General features: G+C 40.0%; 1 pseudogene; it reads right to left on the bottom strand.

Moving 5' to 3' along the window:
• Window positions 1-4,360: 4,360 nt before the first annotated feature.
• Window positions 4,361-19,931, bottom strand: part of LOC100342712 (60 kDa heat shock protein, mitochondrial-like) — a 137,502-nt pseudogene continuing 121,931 nt past the window's right edge.

A 19,931-nucleotide genomic window follows, 5' to 3' on the forward strand; every position in this document is an offset into this window, starting at 1 on the left:
TGTCAGTAGTCTGCATTTTTGACTTTGCATTAAAATTTATATGAACAGCTTATGAGTGAGCTATCCCCAAGGTTACAAAGATCTTGTGTAATCATCCAATTGGAGAAGTTTCATAAACACAGTATGAAACTTCCAACCCTCTGGTGCTTAGCTACAACATGAACTAGAGGGAAAGAGTGTCACAATAAAGAGAGAATAGTGTCACCTGACCTCTGGGGATTGGTGTTGTTTTATGTTGATTGAAAGGAAGAGGAAGCTCTCTGTGACAAATGTGAAATGCACTGAAACCTGGCTTTGGCATTTCGACCAGGACTCAAACCTCTGGCAAAACACAACATTCTGTTTCTAAGAAAAGAGGTTTACAAAGCTCAGAAAACCTTGGACATCAGATAGCTCTTACAAAACAACATTTTGATGATTTAAGTGTAAATGAATGAGAAACATATGGATTACATTTCTCTTAAAATACACATGGGCTTAAAAATTAAGGGCAAAAGTGCTTGGTGGAGTGAGTTTTTAGTTTTACTGAATCCAAAAGATTTGAAAAATAGTTGAAGTTGTTTGACAAACCCCAAACACGGCTGAGTTCTTTAGTGTTACATTGGTGGCACCAATCAGTTTTGATCTCAGGCGCTGGGTTTCCATCCTATTCAAAGCCTGAGTTAGATGCATCCTTGACATTTGATGCAATTGCTAAAAAAAAGTGGGTATACCAATCATTCAAGTATAGTAGTTTAGATTATATGTTAAACCTTAGAGTGCAGGGTTTATATCTAAATGTTACAATCATGATTGAATCATTCCAGGAAATTAGAGTAAGTTTCCAGAATTTTGAAGTCAGGTCTTTTCCCTTCCTACTCTTGAAAACTTCAGAAGTGCCAATGACATCAAATACCAGTGTTTTCAGGAATATCAAAGATGCCGACTCCTAATTCCCTTTTCAGATCAGCCACATCAAAATCTTTGGAGGCAGGGCTGTGAATCTCCATGTGAACAAGCTCTCATTCTAATGCCCTCCAAAACTTTGAGAATCATATTTTTTTTTTTTTTTTTGGACAGGCAGAGTTAGACAGTGAGAGAGAGAGAGAGAGAGAGAGAGAGAAAGGTCTTCCTTTTTTGTTGGTTTACCCTCCAAGTGGCCGCTAAGGCTGGTGAGTTGCGGCCGGTGCAATGCGCCGATCTGAAGCCAGGAGCCAGGTGCTTCCTCCTGATCTCCCATGGGGTGCAGGGCCCAAGCACTTGGGCCATCCTCCACTGCCTTCCTGGGCCATAGCAGAGAGCTGGACTGGAAGAGGAGCAACCGGGACAGAATCCGGCACCTCAACCGGGACTGGAACCCCGAGTACCAGTGCCGCAGGTGGAGGATTAGCCAAGTGGGCCGAGGTGCCAGCCGAGAATCACATTTCTGATACATGTGGCCAGCGCTTTAGATTTCATCAGGAAAAGGCCATTATCATTTTCTGAGTGGCTGATTGAGTGTCAATACGGTTCAGTTTCTAGACTGAAAGATCTCCATGGGCTAAAACTGTGACCACTCACACTTGCTGTTGCATCACTACCTCCCCAGCCCAGTGCCAGTGATAAAATAGGTTCCTGATAACTGTACATTTCAAAAAGTGTTCTAATAAATTCAACGAGCCAAAAGACACATGGTTTTCTTTAAAGCATTTGCATGGAGTAATATGAAGGTATTTTAAAAAGTTCATGGAAAATGAAATAGAAAGATATTTAGTGCAAAAATTTTGAAATTCATGCCTAACTGCCTTCATAATACACATTTTCCATAAACTTTTAGAAATATTTTTGAAATTACATGAAAGGTTAAATATTGCTCTAGTCAGCATTTTATTTTCTATCTATTTTTACTATTGGCTCTTAAAATGCATATGAAACAACTTTCAAATAACTCTATATATCAAAATTGCAGAAAAATGGGTTAACATGTTGAAGCTTTTGTCCAAGTAATATCAGTCCATCTAAATTGATCCCCCTCTGCTAAATCTCATGAATAATTCTGTCAGGGAGTAAATGTTAAATCCAGGATACAGTATCTTTACAAAGTTACCCGGTTAATGATGCCCTGTCTGTATCTGGTATCGCAGGAACAAGCAGAAAGTTTATCCCTGTAAGGTGATATGATGAAAGAAAAATAAGTGATGAATCACAACCAGTTAAAATATTTATGCCAAAAGATACAAAGAAATGTAATGACAGGAGGAAAAAATTAATACCCGTGTTATTAAAAACATTCTTTCTGACTCAAAAGTTGCATATATATTGCTTTTTTTCTGTCTAAAAGCAATATTTCATCTTTGCTAATGTTTGGGAGAAAAAAACAATACATGATTAAGAAATCTTGCAATCCAGAATCCATATGATATCAATAGTTTGAACACTCTCTATTCCTGCCCATTAGAGCACCTCAAGTTTAAAAATTTGTGTGTTTACAAACACAGACACAGATAGATGCACACCATCCAACATGTAAGTACTTTTTAAATATACTAAAATTTGAACTTACATTTTAAATACAAATTTATTCTTTGTGATAATACAAGTCACATTTTCCTGTGTTAGCAAATATTTCTTATTTTAATGATTACAAAATTGCTAATCTAATTTATTTAACTGTTGGGATATTTTTAGGCATTTAGACCATTTAGCAGTTTTGCTATTATGAAAAAAATTCTCTATTTATCAGAGTGTATTTTGAAGCACATCCTTGATGATACCTTAGATAGACTCAATACAGGATTAGAATGATAGCAAATGTTTATTGAGCACATGCTTTGGTTCTGACCCTGACTTAAACCCTTTGTAAACATAAGCGCATTTATTCCTTACAAGATGCTTGTGAGGTAGATGTTAAGTTCCTACTCTACATTGAACCCAGTGTTGACTGTTTTCAAGGCCTGTGCTCTCTACCTGGATGAAACTAATGTGTTAAGAAATGTGTGAACTGTTTTAAGGTTACCTGAGGAGTGGTTCTGCAGTCAACTGAGCTAATCTGAACATCCCACGTGAATCAGAAGTGTTCATTTGTTTAACAAAAAGTAGAAACATAAATTTTAACATTGTCTCTATTTTTATTAATAGGAAGCTGAATATTCACATACAAGGACATTTAAAAAGATCAAGAAAAAAATTTGAGGAGTGGGCACTCTGTTTAGCAGTTTTGACCCCCACATATTGCATCATAGTATCTAGATTTGATTCCTGGCTGTGGTTCCTGAATCAAGCTCCTACTAACTCAGACCCTGGAAGGCAGCAGTGACAGCTCAAGTAATTGGGTTTGTGCCACTCATGTGGAAGACCTGCATTGAATTCCTGGCTTTCAGCCTTGGCTTCGGCGCAATCCTTAGCCATTGTGGGCATTTGAGAATGAACCAACTTGTGGGAGTGCTCTGTGTGTGTGTGTAGGTGTACATACATGTCTCTGCCTCTCAAAATAGAATCGTTAGAAAATATTTGAAATCCATGCTTATCAAGGGTCTTCATAAGGTTCATGGACAATGTGTATTATGAAAAAGTATATTATAGCTGGCACCGCAGCTCAATAGGCTAATCCTCCACCTAGCGGCGCCAGCACACCAGGTTCTAGTCCCGGTCAGGGCGCCGGATTCTTTCCCGGTTGCCCCTCCTCCAGGCCAGCTCTCTGCTGTGGCCCGGGAAGGCAGTGGAGGATGGCCCAAGTGCTTGGGCCCTGTACCCACATGGGAGACCAGGAGAAGCACCTGGCTCCTGCCTTCGTATCAGCACGGTGCGCCGGCCGCAGCGCACCGGCCACGGCGGCCATTGGAGGGTGAACCAATGGCAAAGGAAGACCTTTCTCTCTGTCTCTCTCTCTCACTATCCACTCTGCCTGTCCAAAAAAAAAAAAAAAAAGTATATTATGCTATATTATGCAGGGATTTAAAATTCTTGTATAAAATAAATTTAATTCCATTTTCCATTAACTTTATGAAGTCTCCTTATATTATAAATCCTGCAATACTCTGCTTTTATTTTAAATATGTAGTTATTTATTTGAGTCAGACACACACAGAGAGAGGGGGACACACACACACACACACACACACACACACACAAAGCTTGCATTTGTTGGTTCACTCCACAAATGCCCATAACAGCTGCATGGAAGAAGCTGGGAGGTGGGAACCCAATCCAGGTCTCCCATGTGCGCTGGCAGGAGACCAATTGTTAGAGCCATTGAAAGATCTTTGCCTGGGTAACCCAATTTTTCCTGCTTTTATAACTTCAAAGTATTGGCTTCTGGCTTACAGTTTCTCATGAGAAACATATTGTGATTTTTATAGTTGTTTTTCTGGATGTGATGATGGCCACCTCCCCATCATCCCCATCAACTGTATTCAAAATTCTTAGAGGGATTCATAGCAATATTCATTGAAGGAATTTTAAGTGTTCTTTTAACATTTCTATACCAATTTTTTGATCTTCATTAGCTGGAGTTAAGGAGTCCATGGCTGGAATCAACTGTAGCAGGGCAAAAACCCCTCTTAGAACAATGTCTTCTTCAATTGCAACTCTTTTGGCATTTAGGGCACCTGGAACCCTCTGTCCTTTGCATTTACTTTGACACCACTTGTGCCACCAGCCTTCATCACAGCTATTTATCTGAAAGCTTTGCTAGGTATTAATTCAGTTTTCCCTCTTTACATTCACTAGCTGTGATAGCTAGTCACTCAGTGATTTCTTGAATACTTTTTTAAATTTGAGCCTTGTTATCTTTTCAAAAGAAGTGCAGGGTTAATTTTACAAGTCTAAAAATTAACTGAAAAATTTATCCCTGTGAAAAAGAAGAATGGGGAAGGAAGAAGGAGGAGAAAGTAGGGCAGGAGTATGGGTGGGAGGGAGGTGGGGGGAGAGAATCATCATGTTCCCAAATCTGTATATATTAAATGCATGAAATTATATTCCTTAAACAAAATAAATTAACAAAAAAAACCCTATAAGAACTCACACACAAAAAAAGCATAGCATCATCTTTGGCAACAACAATTTCTCCAACTTTTCCTAAATCATGAAATTCAACACCTTCAAGATTTAAAGTCAATCCTTCTCCAAATAGTGCACCACCAGTAGCAGCAGCCACATCTTTTTACTTGGTTCTTTCTATTGTTACCAAGACCTGGAGCTTTTACTGCTACAACCTGAAGATCAACTTGGCATCTATTTAAAATGAATGTACCTGGACTTTCTTCTTCAATGTCTTCAACAATTGTGACTAGGGCTTAAGGTGAGCACTGGAAACTTTTTGTTAAAACTATTTTGTTTGCAAAGGCTTTATTTTTTGTTGTTTTAAAAATATTTATTTATTTGACAACCAGAGTTACAGAAAGAAAGGAAAAGACAGAGAGGTTGTCCACTCAGTGATTCACTCTCCAAGTGGCTGCAGCAGCCAGGGCTGAGTAAGAACAAAGCCAGGTCTCCCAAATGGGTGGCAGGGCCCAAGTACTTGGACCATCTTCCTCTGCTTTTCCTAGGCCGTTATCAGAGAGGTGAGTCAGAAGCAGAGCAGCCGAGATATGAACCATCGTCTGTATGGAATGCCAGTGTCCCAGGCAATGATTCCACCTGCTATGCCACAACACTGGCTCTGAGCACTGGCAATGTTAAGAGCAAGTACAGGGGCCTGCTCTGTAGCAAAGCTGGTAAAGCTGCCTCCTGCAGTGCCGGCATCCCATGCTGGTGCTGTTTCGAGTCTCAGCTGCTCCACTTCGGATCCAGCTCTCTGCTGTGGCCTGGGAAAGCAGCGGAAGATGGTCTAAATGCTTGAGGCCCATGTGGGAGACCTGGAAAGAGGCTCCTGGCTCCTGGCTTCGGATCAGCGCAGCTCCGGCCATTGCGGCCATCTGGGGAGTGAACCAGTGGATGGAAGACCTCTCTCTGTCTCTCTGCCTCTGCCTCTTTGTAACTTTGACTTTCAAATAAATAAATAAATCTTAAAAAAAAAGAGCAAGTACAATGGACTGGACATTATAAATTTTCTTTTCACTCAGTAGAACATAGGCATCTTTGAATCAAAATTTCTGACCATTCAATGTATTACTCAAGTATGAAGAAACATAGCCTCAATCAAACTTCATGCCTTCAACAATCTCTGAATAATCATTCAATGCGTTTCCATCCTTCGCTGGGATGACACCTTCTCTTCCCACCTTTTTCATTGTATCAGAAATGATGTCATCAATTTCTTTGTCTCCATTTACAGATGTTATCAATTTCTTTGTCTCCATTTACAGAATTTTTGCAGTAACCTGAGCAGTTTCTTCAAGGGTTGTCACAGGTTTTGACCGCTTCTTAAGCTCTGCAATTGCAGCATCAACAGCTGACACCACACTCTGATTTCCACTAGATGATCACCTTTGCCTGTCTTCTCAAAGCCTTCCTTGTCAACAGAGAATCCCAGGATAGTGGCAGTGGTGATGCCATCCCAAACCTCTTCGTTTCTGTGACTGGAATATTTTGAACATGTTTAACCACAATACTTTTATATTTATCCTTTAAGTCAATTGACTTTGCAACAGTCACACCATCATTTGTTATTTTGGGACTTCCCCAAATCTGTTTTGTATTTGCTGTTTGTCCCTTGGTCTCAATGAAATGGCTACAGCATTGGCTAAAATGTCTGCACATTGAAGCCTTAAGGTTTGGACATCTGCAGCAAATTTTACTTCTTTGGCATAAGCCCAAATGAGGTGAAGAGCCAGTGTCCTAGACATAGGTCTGATCAGGCAAAGGACTATGCACAATGAAGCATTTCTGTGGGGTGGCAGCCAGGAATGCACAGGGCAAGGCAGACTATCGGTTGTGAGTGAGGGTTCAATTCTGTTTTTCTGGTTTTTTTTTTTTTTTTTTTTTTTTTTTTTTTGTGTGTGTGTGTGTGTGTGTATTGTTGTTACTGTGGCCACTTTCTATCTGCTATGGACTTCAAATTCTTTCAGTAGTCATATCTGTTGCTTCCTTTTGTGGGACACTAAATTAGTTTCTGAGTGTTCCTAGTTTACCTTTAGCACTAGGAAATTCCTAAATGTCTATACAGTAGTAGAGATCTCTAATTTGTTGGCTTCTCCCTCAACAGTTTGTTTCTCAGTCTTATGGTATGGATGGAGAGTTTGTTAGTTCTCTTGGTCCTGCATCAGTTTTGGGCAGGCCCTGTGAAACTGGGCATGGGAATGGAATTTTTTCAGCATTCCTGCTTCCCAATCCACGGTATGCAAATGATTCCTTGTATCAGTAGGATTCTTGAGCAGAAAATTATTTTCTGTCCCTTTGCATGAAGTAACAGTTCTCTGCTTTTCTGTGTAGTCTTGTGTTGGAGAACTTTCTTGTCCCATTTGTAGGGGCAGTAAGATTTCTCTTCTATTCTTCCTCAGTAAGTGGTAGATCTTTGCTTGATAACGGGAATTGGTCATTTCCCCCCATCTTTCCAAAAGCAGAAGATTTTGTCTTCTACCCTGTCATCAGGAATAGTGAATTTTCCCTAAGTCTTGGTGGCGGGAGGATTTCCTGACTCATGCACAGTGTCCTAAGACTTTTGTTTTGTATGAGAAGGGTCCATGAAAATCTTAGGGTTTCATGCCAATGGACCACTGACAATGCTTCCTCTCTATTTTTCTGCCTTAACCTCAGTTTTTCTCACGAGTAGAGGCCAATGGAAATGAGTTTCTGAATGGCTGCAAATTCTCCATGTGTCTGGGTGTGTCATGCTAACCCATTGTTGGCCTTTAAGAAATTGTTAATATATTAGCTGTTTCTTATTGGCCGTATTTGTCATGGCTCCTTTGTCCTCTCAGAAGGGAAGCAGTTCATTTGTCTGGTATCTGCTTGCAGGGACTTGCCATTCTTTTGAATTTAATAATCTGGTTACTCTTGATGAGTGTGAGAAAAAATATGACTTTATGTCCAGGTTTTTCTCATTATTAAGGTGGGGACAAAGTTGTTTTGTGGCTCTCCATGTTCTAAACAGAAATAAAACTCTTTTATCACATATATGTAAAGTCTAAAATTTCACCATATCCTGACAGTCTACCCTCATTTCAAATAATAAAAGGATTATTGAATGGCTAACCTCCAGTCTTCCACTTTCCAATTCATATTATTATTATTACTTCTTCAGTTTTTGTATTCAGTTTGGTATTTGTTCATCCCAGAAATTAGAAACTGTTTTTGGAAGCATTAATTTGGTTTAGACACTTTCTTCTGGTCTTTTGTTATGTTTGCTTTTGAGTCCACCAGTCATTCCTTTTTTTTTTCTTTATTTTAGAAACCTTTTATTTAATGAGTACAAATTTCATAAGTGCAACTTTAGGAATATAGAGATTCTTCCCACCATACCCACCTACCCTCCCACCACCACTCCCATGCCACTTCCTTCTCCTTCTCTCATTCCCAGTTCAATTCTCTATTAAGATTCATTTTTAATTAACTTTATACACAGAAGACCAATTTTATACTAAGTAAAGATTTCAACAATTTGCACACATACACACAAAATAAAAAATGGTTTGAGAACAAGTTTGACAGTTAATTCTCATAGTACAATTCATTCAGGACAAAGGTCCTGCATGGGAAGTAAGTGCACAGTGATTCCTGTTTTTAATTTAACAATTAGCACTCTTATGTATAACTTTCATGATCACCCGAGGCTCTTGACATGAGATGCTAAGGCTATGGAAGCCTTTTGAGCCCACAATCTCTGTCAGTAATTAGACAAGGCCATAAGCAAAGTGGACATTCACTTCTCCCTTCAGAGAGAAGTACATCCTTCTTTGATGGTCCCTACTTTCCCCTGTGGTCTTACTCATAGAGATCTTTCATATAGGACATTTTTTTTTGCCACAGTGTCTTGGCTTTCCATGCCTGAAATGTTCTCATGGGCTTTTCAGCCGGACTAGAATGCCTTAAGTGCTGATTCTGAGGTCAAAGTGCTATTTATAGCGATTGTCATTCTATGAGTCTGCTGTGTGGGCTGCTTTCCATGTTCGAACATTCTCTCCTATTTAATTCTATGTATTGTAATTGCCAGACATTTAATCTTATTTATATGATCCCTTTAACACCTAATCTTATCAATATGATCAAATCAACACTTAATATAATCACTTTAAAACTTAAGATAGCATTATCACCACACAGCTTAATGGGATTTGAAGTCCCATGGCAAGTTTTTAGCTTTACCCTTGGAAGTAAATCTGTATGAATGTATGCAGAACTATACAGCTCCTCCCTCTTTTATTCTCACTCTTATTTTTTACTGGAATCTATTTTCAATTGACTTTATACACATATGATTAATTCTGTGTTAAGTAAAGAGTTCAACCAATGGTATTAAGAAGGAAGAGAGAAAAAAAAAATCCCAAAATTTGTCGAAAGTCAAGACAAGCACGGTTTAAATCATTGCTTCTCAAAGCACCATTTTTCTTAATCTTTGTATTTGGCCATTCCTTTGCCTTCAGAATTCCCTTTAGATATTGCCTTTAGGAAATTGTTTATCAACAAGTATATTTGACACTCATTCTTGAGAAATAAATTAGTTGAAAACAAAAATCTAGCTTGATAGTTGCTTTTTCTCTTTGAGACTTTGGAAACAGTTTTTCATTATGCTTTAGCTATGCTGGTGGGCATAGACTAGAAATCTTCCATTCTTAGTTATCATTCCTTTCTTTCTCTCTGGATAATTTAAAGTTGTTCTCTTTTTCTTTGGTGGTTTCCTTGCTTCTCCCTGCCCAGATATACTGCAATGTGCTGAGACATGGATTTATTCTTTTTTTTTTTAACTTTTATTTAATGAATATAAATTTCCAAAGTACGATTTATGGATTACAATGGCTTCCCTCACATACCATCCCTCCCACCCACTACCCTCCCCTTTCCCACTCCCTCTCCCCTTCCATTCACATCAAGATTCATTTTCGATTATCTTAATATACAGAAGATCAGCTTAGTATACATTAAGTAAGGATTTCAACAGTTTGCTCCCACACAGAAACATAAAGTGAAAAATAATAGATGATTTTTTTTAAATGATGATGAAATCAGATCAGACCTATTGTCATGTTTAATCCCAGTGAGAGTCAAGTTGGGAGTTGATAATTTCTTTTTTTTTTTTTTTTTACAGAGGATCAGTTTAGTATACATTAAGTAAAGATTTCAACAGTTTGCACCCCCATAGAAACACAAAGTGAAATATATTGTTTGAGTACTCGTTATAGCATTAAATCTCAATACACAGCACATTAAGGACAGAGATCCTACATGAGGAGTAAGTGCACAGTGACTCCTGTTGTTGACTTTACCAATTGACACTCCTGTCTATGGCATCAGTAGTCTCCCTATGCTCCAGTCATGAGTTTCCAAGGCTATGGATAATTTGTCCTTCTAATCACATATTGTGCTTCCTATATTTGGGTTTCAGGACTGCAAATAAACATATGTTTGAGCTTCTCATTTGATTTTTTAAAATTATTTAAATCCTTTTTAAAAAGTACATTTTCTTAGTTTTGCTACATTTTCATAAATTCTTAATTTTTTTCTGGTTATTATTTTTCTTCAGTTATGACTAATCTGCTAATGAACCAAATGAATGCTTTCTGTAACCTATGTTTTTATTCCTTAAATTTATACATATATATATTAATTTCTGAAGCTTCCATATCAGTTTTAATTGCTTTCTTAATTTTCTAAAATATTTGTAACATAATATGGATTATATATATATAAAACATTGGTATTTTCTAGCTTTCATTTTCAACATCCTTTTAATATGGGTGTTAAATTATTCCTCATGGGCTGCCACAGAACAATGTCAAAGACTTAGTGTTTTATTTATTTATTTATTTTTAAAGATTTATTTATTTATTATTTGAAAGTCAGAGTTACACAGAGGTCTTCCATCTGATGGTTCACCGCTGATCCAAAGCCAGGAGCCAGGAGCTTCTTCCTGGTCTCCCATGTGGGTGCAGGGGCCCAAGGACTTGGGCCATCTTCTACTGCTTTCCCAGGCCATAGCAGAGAGCTGGATCGGAAGAGGAGCGGCCGGGACTAGAACCGGTGCCCATATGGGATGGCAGCGCTTCAGGCCAGGACATTAACCTGCTGCGCCACAGCGCCAGCCCAAGACTTAGTGTTTTAAACAATAGACATTTGCTTTCCCGAAGGTCTGGTGGCTGAAATAGAACATCAGCATGACCAGATTCCAATGAGGGTACCACTTGTGGCTTGCATTCATCTTCACACTGTGTCCTTACAAGGTGGAGAGAGGGCAATCTGGCAACCCTTCCTCTTATCGGCACCAATCCTGCCATGAAGTCATGTGAACCCAATTACCTCCCTAAAGTCCCATCTCCAAATACCTTTACAATGGAGTTTAAGGTGTCAGCATAGGAATCATGGGAGGCTACAATTCAGCCCACAGCAAGTGTCAATAGAGTTTGCATTTTTATTTCTGTCCTCTTTTATTCATAGTGTCTTGCCATATAGAAATTTTACTCCAGAGAAGTATGCTAGCTGTAAGAAATACTCCTTCCCCAGGATCCCTTAAGCTCTCCTCAAAGCAAGAACAGCTTTCTCATTTTCCTGTTATTCTTAGTTTCCTTCTGCATACAGCAGTGTTGTTGTAGCAGGAATCTGACTTTGAGACAATTCTAGCTGTGGCTCCCTTCTGCTGTTCATAGGTTTCCTGCTGCTCTGATTCCGTCTTCCAACTCCCCACTCAGGTCCAGGTATCCAGCTTCTGAAGTCCAGGACTGAGCTCCTTCAGCCTATAATGGGGGAGGTATTCTCATTATAGAGTTATTTAAAATATAGTTGCTCAATATGAATTTGTGTGTACACATTATTTTTAAAAGAGGAAGTAGGAAGGAAGAAGAGAGGGAAAAGAGGAGGAGAGAAAGGAGAAAAGGAAGGGGGAAGAATAAAAGGAAATAAGTCAGTGTACTATTAGAAAGTATTTTTTGATAAAAGCAAGAGTTCATTTGTAGAATTTGTATGCCCTCTTGATGTTTTTGATCATAACAAGGACAGTGTTCCATTGGTGAATTCAGTTTCTGGAGGCAGCAAGATCATATGAGCTATGCTTTTTTTTTTTTTTTTTTTTTTTTGACAGGCAGAGTGGACAGAGAGAGAGAGACAGAGAGAAAGGTCCTCCTTCACTGCTGGTCCAAAGGCAGGAGCCAGGCGCTCCTCCTGGTCTCCCATGCGGGTGCAGGGCCCAAGCACTTTGGCCATCCTCCACTGCACTCCCAGGCCACAGCAGAGAGCTGGCCTGGAAGAGGGGCAACTGGGACAGAATCCGGCGCCCTGACCGGGACTAGAACCCGGTGTGCTGGCGCCGCTATGCTTTTGTCAGAAGTAGCTGATTGGGTGAGGAGGATAAATGGAATTTTTTTTTTTTTTTGACAGGCAGAGTGGACAGTGAGAGAGAGAGACAGAGAGAAAGGTCTTCCTTTGCCGTTGGTTCACTCTCCAATGGCCGCTGCGGCCGGCGCGCTGCGGCTGGCGCACCGCGCTGATCCAATGGCAGGAGCCAGGAGCCAGGTGCTTCTCCTGGTCTCCATGGGGTGCAGGGCCCAAGCACCTGGGCCATCCTCCACTGCACTCCCTGGCCACAGCAGAGAGCTGGCCTGGAAGAGGGGCAACTGGGACAGAATCCGGCGCCCCGACCAGGACTAGAACCCGGTGTGCCGGCGCCGCTAGGCGGAGGATTAGCCTAGTGAGCCGCGGCGCCGGCCTAAATGGAAATTTTCTAAAAATGATTTGCGGACATCCATCTTTGCAAGCTGGAGCTAACTCATCTTGAAATAATGAGTTCTAAGCAGGTGCCGCGGCTCACTAGGCTAATCCTCCTCCTTGCGGCGCCGACACACCGGGTTCTAGTCCTGGTCGGGGCGCCGGATTCTGTCCCGGTTGCCCCTCTTCCAGGCCAGCTCTCTGCTGTGGCCCGGGAGTGCAGTGGAGGATGGCCCAAGTGCTTGGGCCCTGCACCCCATGGAGACCAGGTGAAGTACCTGGCTCCTGCCATCAGATCAGCGCGGTGCGCCGGCCGCGGCGGCCATTAGAGGGTGAACCGACGGCAAAGGAAGACCTTTCTCTCTGTCTCTCTCTCTCACTGTCCACTCTGCCGGTCAAAAAAAAAAAAAAAAAAAAAAAGAAATAATGAGTTCTCTCAATAAAAATCATGGCTATAAAAATGGGATCTCTTCAATAAATTCAATAGAAATTATATAAATGAGTTTTGATTTTCTACTGTTTTGAATCTTTTCAATGTTGAAACATTTTCATTTTCTAAAGATGAACTTGATGTTTGAAAAGAGAATGAGAATTTGTGAAATAAGTTTGGTGACCAAGAACTGTGAAATGAACAAATACAGAAAATATTTAAATGGATAAAGGACCAATTATTGTGCCACAGATCACACATACTTATGACTCTCATATGTTTATGATACATAAAATTTAGTTTAATAACCATACAAATACAAGCATTATAGTTTTATTATAGCTGTTTGGAGAGTTGAAAAAGCTTTTTAAAAAAGTTATTATTTTGCAATTAAGAGCTAAATAGATGGCTTCTTCCCTCTACTTCTCTCTACTATGTCTCTTCCTTATACTTCCTTTTTTGTCTTCATTCAGCCATCCTTGCTTGAAAATATTTTGTGGGCTGATATGACCCTTGGGTTAAGCACAAATAAAAAGTGAAAGCTCAATGATACTTTATAGAACATACAATCCAACTCTTTTTCTCGATGAAAAAAATTAAGTTTCACAAGGAAACACATTAGGTTAGCAGAATTATAATTCAAACTCTAAACTCCTAGCACAGTGCCTGTGCAGGAAATTAAGTTAGATTTATTTGCAGCCCTTGAGAAGGCAACACAGGGAATATTAGACATCTGGAATGGCACAGCAAATATTGTGATAAGGATTTGAATACAGGTAGCTTTTTAGGAGGTTCTCACAGGAAGAACAAGAGGAGAAAGCAAATGTAGGAAAGAAAGCAGGGCTAAGGAAGAAAATGAATATGAATGAGTTATGACTTCTGGAACAGGAAACCCAACCCCACTGGGGACTCTCTGAATCACTGTGTTGAATATGCCTTGGAATATTCTATGGGAGATAATGGCTTTTGGAGGTTATTCATTGGGCCGTTAAATGCCCAGATTTAATCCTCATTCTTGAACTGTGGAGAGTCTGAATCAGTTATCCTACTACAGCAAGAGATGGGCCACAGGCAATGAAGTATAGAAATTTCCCATCAGCAGTTATGGGAAATGTCCTTATCAACTGCAGGTAAACTCAAAGCTATACAGGGATAGAAAGCATGGCAACGATGGCATGTGCTATATGAATGGAAAAAGATATTTCTGAAGTTTAAAACACTTTCTTGATAATTCTTCCTGGTGCCATACCTAATCTTAGCCACTCATATCAGTTTATGTATTCTCATTGGCTATTATCCTTGTTCTAAAAAATATTGGGGCATAATGGTTTTTGTCTTTCAAAGTGAAATGTTCAGTACATCTGCAGAATGATATTGAAGCAAGTTGTAGTAATTCTACTTATCCAAACTTTTCTCACCTAAGAAAGCTTTGCTCTGAGTCCATTTTTCCATTATTTGTTGAAAATACCACCTTGGACTCCTCGGTTATTCCAGACTACAGGAACTTTAAAACTGAGGCAATGCCGGCGCCACGGCTCACTAGGCTAATCCTCCGCCTTGAGGCGCCGGCACATAGGGTTCTAGTCCCGGTTGGGGCGCCGGATTCTGTCCCAGTTGCCCCTCTTCCAGGCCAGCTCTCTGCTGTGGCCCGGGAGTGCAGTGGAGGATGGCCCAAGTGCTTGGGCCCTGCACCCCATGGGAGACCAGGAGAAGCACCTGGCTCCTGCCATTGGATCAGTGCCGTGTGCCGGCCGCAGCGCACCAGCCATGGCGGCCATTGGAGGGTGAACCAACGGCAAAAGGAAGGCCTTTCTCTCTGTCTCTCTCTCTCACTGTCCACTCTGCCTGTCAAAAACAACAACAACAACAAAAAACAAAAAACAAACAAACAAAAAAACTGAGGCAAGAGTATTCATTTTCAAACAGACAAAAGGTTCTGTTTGTGGGGTTAAATAATCTATGAATGTTCAGTTACTTTCTATTCAGTAAGGTTTCCAAGCACTCATTAATGGATCTAAATTTCTTTGGTTTGGAAATACAAAGAAGTTTTCCCATAATCATTTCTTTATTTAGGGATATGAATGGAGTTAGAAGTCTAGGGAGAACTAATTTTTTTGCTTCTTTGCCTAGCTTTTGTTTGTTTGTTTTGCTTGTTTTGTATTTTGTTTGGTATTAGATGTTATTTTGATATATCTAAGTTGTAGTTTGAATTGAGTCCATGAAATTAGAGGATATTGGCCTTTTTTTACTATTATGTAAAAAGTCAACCAGTGTATTCAAAACATCAGAATTTTTTGGTTTAAGACATACTTTGAAAGTTGGGTTAATTCTTGTGCTGTGCAGTACTGCGTAGTGGTTTCTAGTCTATCTGACTTCCATTTTCTCTGATATATGTAAAAAAGATTAAGAGGATTTTGATGATGACTGTATTTTCCAAACCTACCTGATACACAGAGAAGTGAAAAAATCACTCTAGTCAAACACAATTTTGGCCAGACATTCATTGGGTTATCACTATACTGCATATAACTGCATAAGCAAAGGGAAGTGAAACTTTCTGAGCTTTAGTCTCTTTATCTATTAAAGAAATACATAAAATTTAGTGCTAAATAATATCATAAAAACTTTATTCATCAAAATTCTATGATTTTATAGATGTAGATGACTTTTGTCTTTTTATCTTTCAGAAAATAAATCCCCAAACTGTCAAGGTGCATATTCAACTCAGTGCCACAATGAGCAAAAAACCTTCTGCAGTCTTTAATACTATGCTCATTTCCATTGCTGAGCTGCATCTTGGTCATCTAAGTTTTAAGATTGCTTAATTTCATGATAATGAAAATGGATTGGAGATTGGTATTCATCCAATAACCAGCCTTCTGCAAATCTCCTGACTTTTAGGGGGATAGACGGGAAGGGGAAAAAAAAAAGAATGAAGGGAAAATAGGGGAGGAATTGTAGGAAATCATGTTCCTGGTATCCTCCTGGGGCAGGAATTTAAGTCAAGGAAGCAGGTTTGATTGATTACTGATATCACTGACCTTACGTCCTGTAAGTCCAGCCATTCCAGGGACCAGAAGCTTCCTTACATCTAATTAAGTACAATTAAATAATTACCACCAGGTGGAGCCAAACTGCAATTGACGTTTGGTGAATTTTGGTCTTGTCTTGGATCATGTGATTTTGATGGGCATTTTTAGGGACTTAGGATTTTATTCATGATCAATCCCATTATGAACCAGTGCCCTCAATCTTGATAATTCCTTCTCATTGCTTGTTAGTAAAGCCCCAAACCTTCAGCATAATCTAAAGTAAGGTCTTTCTTATTTCTCAAATTCATCCCTTTCTTCTGATCTCTCACATTTCAGCACAAGGGAACACCAACCATTTGCTAAATTTCCCCTTTTCTGTGCTTTTGCAAATGATCTTCCATCTGCCTTTTCCTCCACAGCTTCTGTGTTCCAGATCTAATTAAAATCCGTTGTCCTCAAAAAGGTCAGACCTGCAGCTATCCACTCCAAGACGTCCTCTGTGAAGCCCTTTGAATTATTTCCATTCTTACCAAGGACAGGATAATTCATCAAGACTTTTTGGTCCTTTAAAGCATATTTGTAAGAATTATCATATCTCAGGGCCGGCACAGTGGCACAGTGGGTTAATCCTCTGCCTGCAGTGCCAGCATCCCAAATGGGAGCCGGTTCTAATCCCGGGTGCTCCTCTTCCAATCCATCTCTCTGCTATGGCCTGGGAAAGCAGTAGAAGATGGCTCAAGTCCTTGGGCCCCTGCACCCGTGTGGGAGACCAGAAGAAGCTCCTGGCTCCTGGCTTTGGAGTGGTGCAGCTCTGGCCATCGCAGCCATTTGGGGAGTGAACCAGAGGACAGGAGATCTTTCTCTCTGTCTCTCCCTCTCACATTGTTTGTAATTCTGCCTCTCAAATAAATAAATAACATCTTTAAAAAAAGATTTATCATATCTCACATTAAAATATCTTTGTTGGATTTGTCATTTTGCCACCTAGAATGTAATCCAGTCAAGTGCAGGTGCATATAAAACCTTTTGTCTTGTGTTATCACTGTGGTACTATATGTGTTCCATACTAGAACTTCAGTAGTTCTATCTTTTTTTAAAGGTTTATTTATTTATCTGAAAGGCAGAGCTACAGAGAGGCAGAACCAGAGAGAGAGAAAGAGAGAAAGAGTGAGTGAGAGAGAGAGTGGTCTTCCATCCACTGGTTCACTCCCCAGATGGCTGCAACAGCTGGAGTTGAACCAATCTGGAGCCAGGAACCAGGAGTTTCTTCCGGTTCTCCCATGCAGGTGCAGGGACCCAAGGACTTGGGCCATCTTCTGCTTTCCCAGGCCCTGGCAGAGTGCTGGATCAGAAGTGGAACAGCCAGGACTTGAACCAGTGCCCATGTGAGATGCCGGCACTTCAGGCAGCAGCTTTACCTGCTAAGCCAGAGCGCTGACCCCAGTAGTTCTATCTTGAATAAGTAATACAGAAGTGTAGTAAAAATGCATGTTCATCTAGATATCTAAATTGGGTTAAGTTTTAAAAAAAAAATTAGGGCAGCTAAGCACCTAAAGAAGAAAATGATGCTATCTGTGTAAATCATATAATCCTTTGCTAATATATATAAGCACTTCATTCAGTGTTTCTTTTGCCTGCTGGAAGTTGTCTTATAGTAACCTATTTGTGAGTGTTATATAGCATTAGTATCACAGTGGTCTAGTACTACATATATGTGGTATTCTTCTTGGAGTTAATAAGACTCAGTAAGGGACAAGCGGTATTTTATTGTAGTATACTAGAGACTGGCATGCCATTTATTCCCTGATTCTGACTTTTTCCTTGTCCAATTCTTAGTGACAGTGATTACCATGGAAGGTCATGGGCATTTTTTCATTATAATTATTGACAGCTAAAATAGTATGGCAAAGTTCAAGATCAGATTTTATTTCAAGAATACCTTAGGTCATACCTATAATTTTGCAGATTAAGGGACTTTGATATAGGTAAGTTAGATTCCACACAGTTTATTATTGGCCGAATTGCAACCAGAGCCTTATTTACTCTCCCTCCACCCTGCAACTTGCCTCTAATCCACTGAGTAACAGGTCATCATTAGTTACTTAGTTTATGATGTGTAATAACAAATCTGAACAGTGATGGAAGGAAAACGTCCAAAGAGCATATTAGACTATAAGTCATATGTTGGGGCCCTTCTCTCGACATTCTTCTACCACAAGTCAGTCTTGATGCTCAATGCTACTCCAATGGTTTGGTTTTCAAATCATTTCTCTGCTTTTGAGAAGTACCTACAGATACTCTATAATACTTTCTGCTTTTGAACTAGTCCGGGACCTTATTTTGGCAGTTAAAGGACTTGGAGTATTCCACAAGGAACTGTTTGCTTTCTTATCTAATCTTTAGTGCATCTAACAGCAAAACAGGCCATTTCATGGTATCATTCTGCCAGCAGAAGGTTGTTTAAGGATACACAGCCCCTGTCACTTTTATTGAGGCATCTCCAACTCCTGACTGCCATGCATTTGTAATTTTCTTGTTGTAGCTCCAGTTTGCATCCATCCTTTAGGGGTAGTTTCCAACTTGCGATCCGGCAAATATTTTTTTCTGGAAAGGAGTGGCCTTCCTCCACTTAGGCAACACACATTAAGAAGCCTCACAAAAGTGATTTGATGCTGTTTTCTGAATTCTCTGCTACCTCTTGAGCAAGGACATACTTGGAACAGCAGTCCATTTGGCCTAAGCTTTTCACCTGTTTCCTCTTTTCTTCTCTCTTCAGTGACTTGTAAAAGTAACTTTAAAAAATTGGATCCTGTTGCCCTGTTGGACCCTTGTTCAATCACACACAAGGTGTTTGGATGAAGCTTTGTACCTTACAGGCATGTCTGCTCTGTGTAAACATTAGAGTGCCCATGAGGTTTTGTAGGTTGCATAAGGGCTGATATCAATTTTGCAACCTGGTTAAGCCTTGTGGGTAATCAAGACTGTGAATTTCTTCTAGACAAGCCAGACCACCTGTGAACAAACCAGAAACATGCACGAGATTTGCAACTACTAGTCAGAAGATAATAAAATTGTTGATTCCAGAAGCTTTACAAATTACTGCACAATCTCGGGAAGGGAGAAATTAAGAGGGTAGAAAGTGGACAACTGCATGAACACCTGAATCTAATAGAAAAACTGGAGTGTTTTCAATTGGCAGAAAACTTGGACATGGAAAAAGAACAACAATTTTGTTTGCCTTTGGCCAGTGAACAAGTGCTACTCTATGATGCTGCTGATCAGTGGGATCCTAACCTTGCTGAAGTGCATGTTAGGCTCCTTCACTCCTCCCACAGAGGGAGTAGCAGTTGCTCCAGAAATGGCCACAGTTGTTTCTTTTTTCTTTTTAAATTTTATTTATATATTTTTATTTACCTGGTGAAAGAGAGAGAGAGAGAGAGAGAGATCGATCCTCTATCTCCTGGTTAATTCCCCAAATACTCACACAGCTGGGACTGGGCAAGGCAAAAGCCAGGAGAATGGAACCCAATCTGGGGCTCCCAAATGGGTGGCAGAGAACCAATTACTTGAGCCATCAACTGCTGCTTCCCAGAATGCACACTGGCAGGAAGTTGGAATCAGAAGTGGAGCCAGCACTTGAACCCAGACATTCCAATATGGGATGGGGGCATCACAAGCTGTGCCTTAACCCCTACACCAAAAGTCCACCCTTGCATTTG

Source organism: Oryctolagus cuniculus, chromosome 14 (genome assembly GCF_051225735.1).
Source record: "Oryctolagus cuniculus isolate XC-2025 breed Fujian yellow rabbit chromosome 14, ASM5122573v1, whole genome shotgun sequence".
NCBI lineage: Eukaryota > Metazoa > Chordata > Mammalia > Lagomorpha > Leporidae > Oryctolagus > Oryctolagus cuniculus.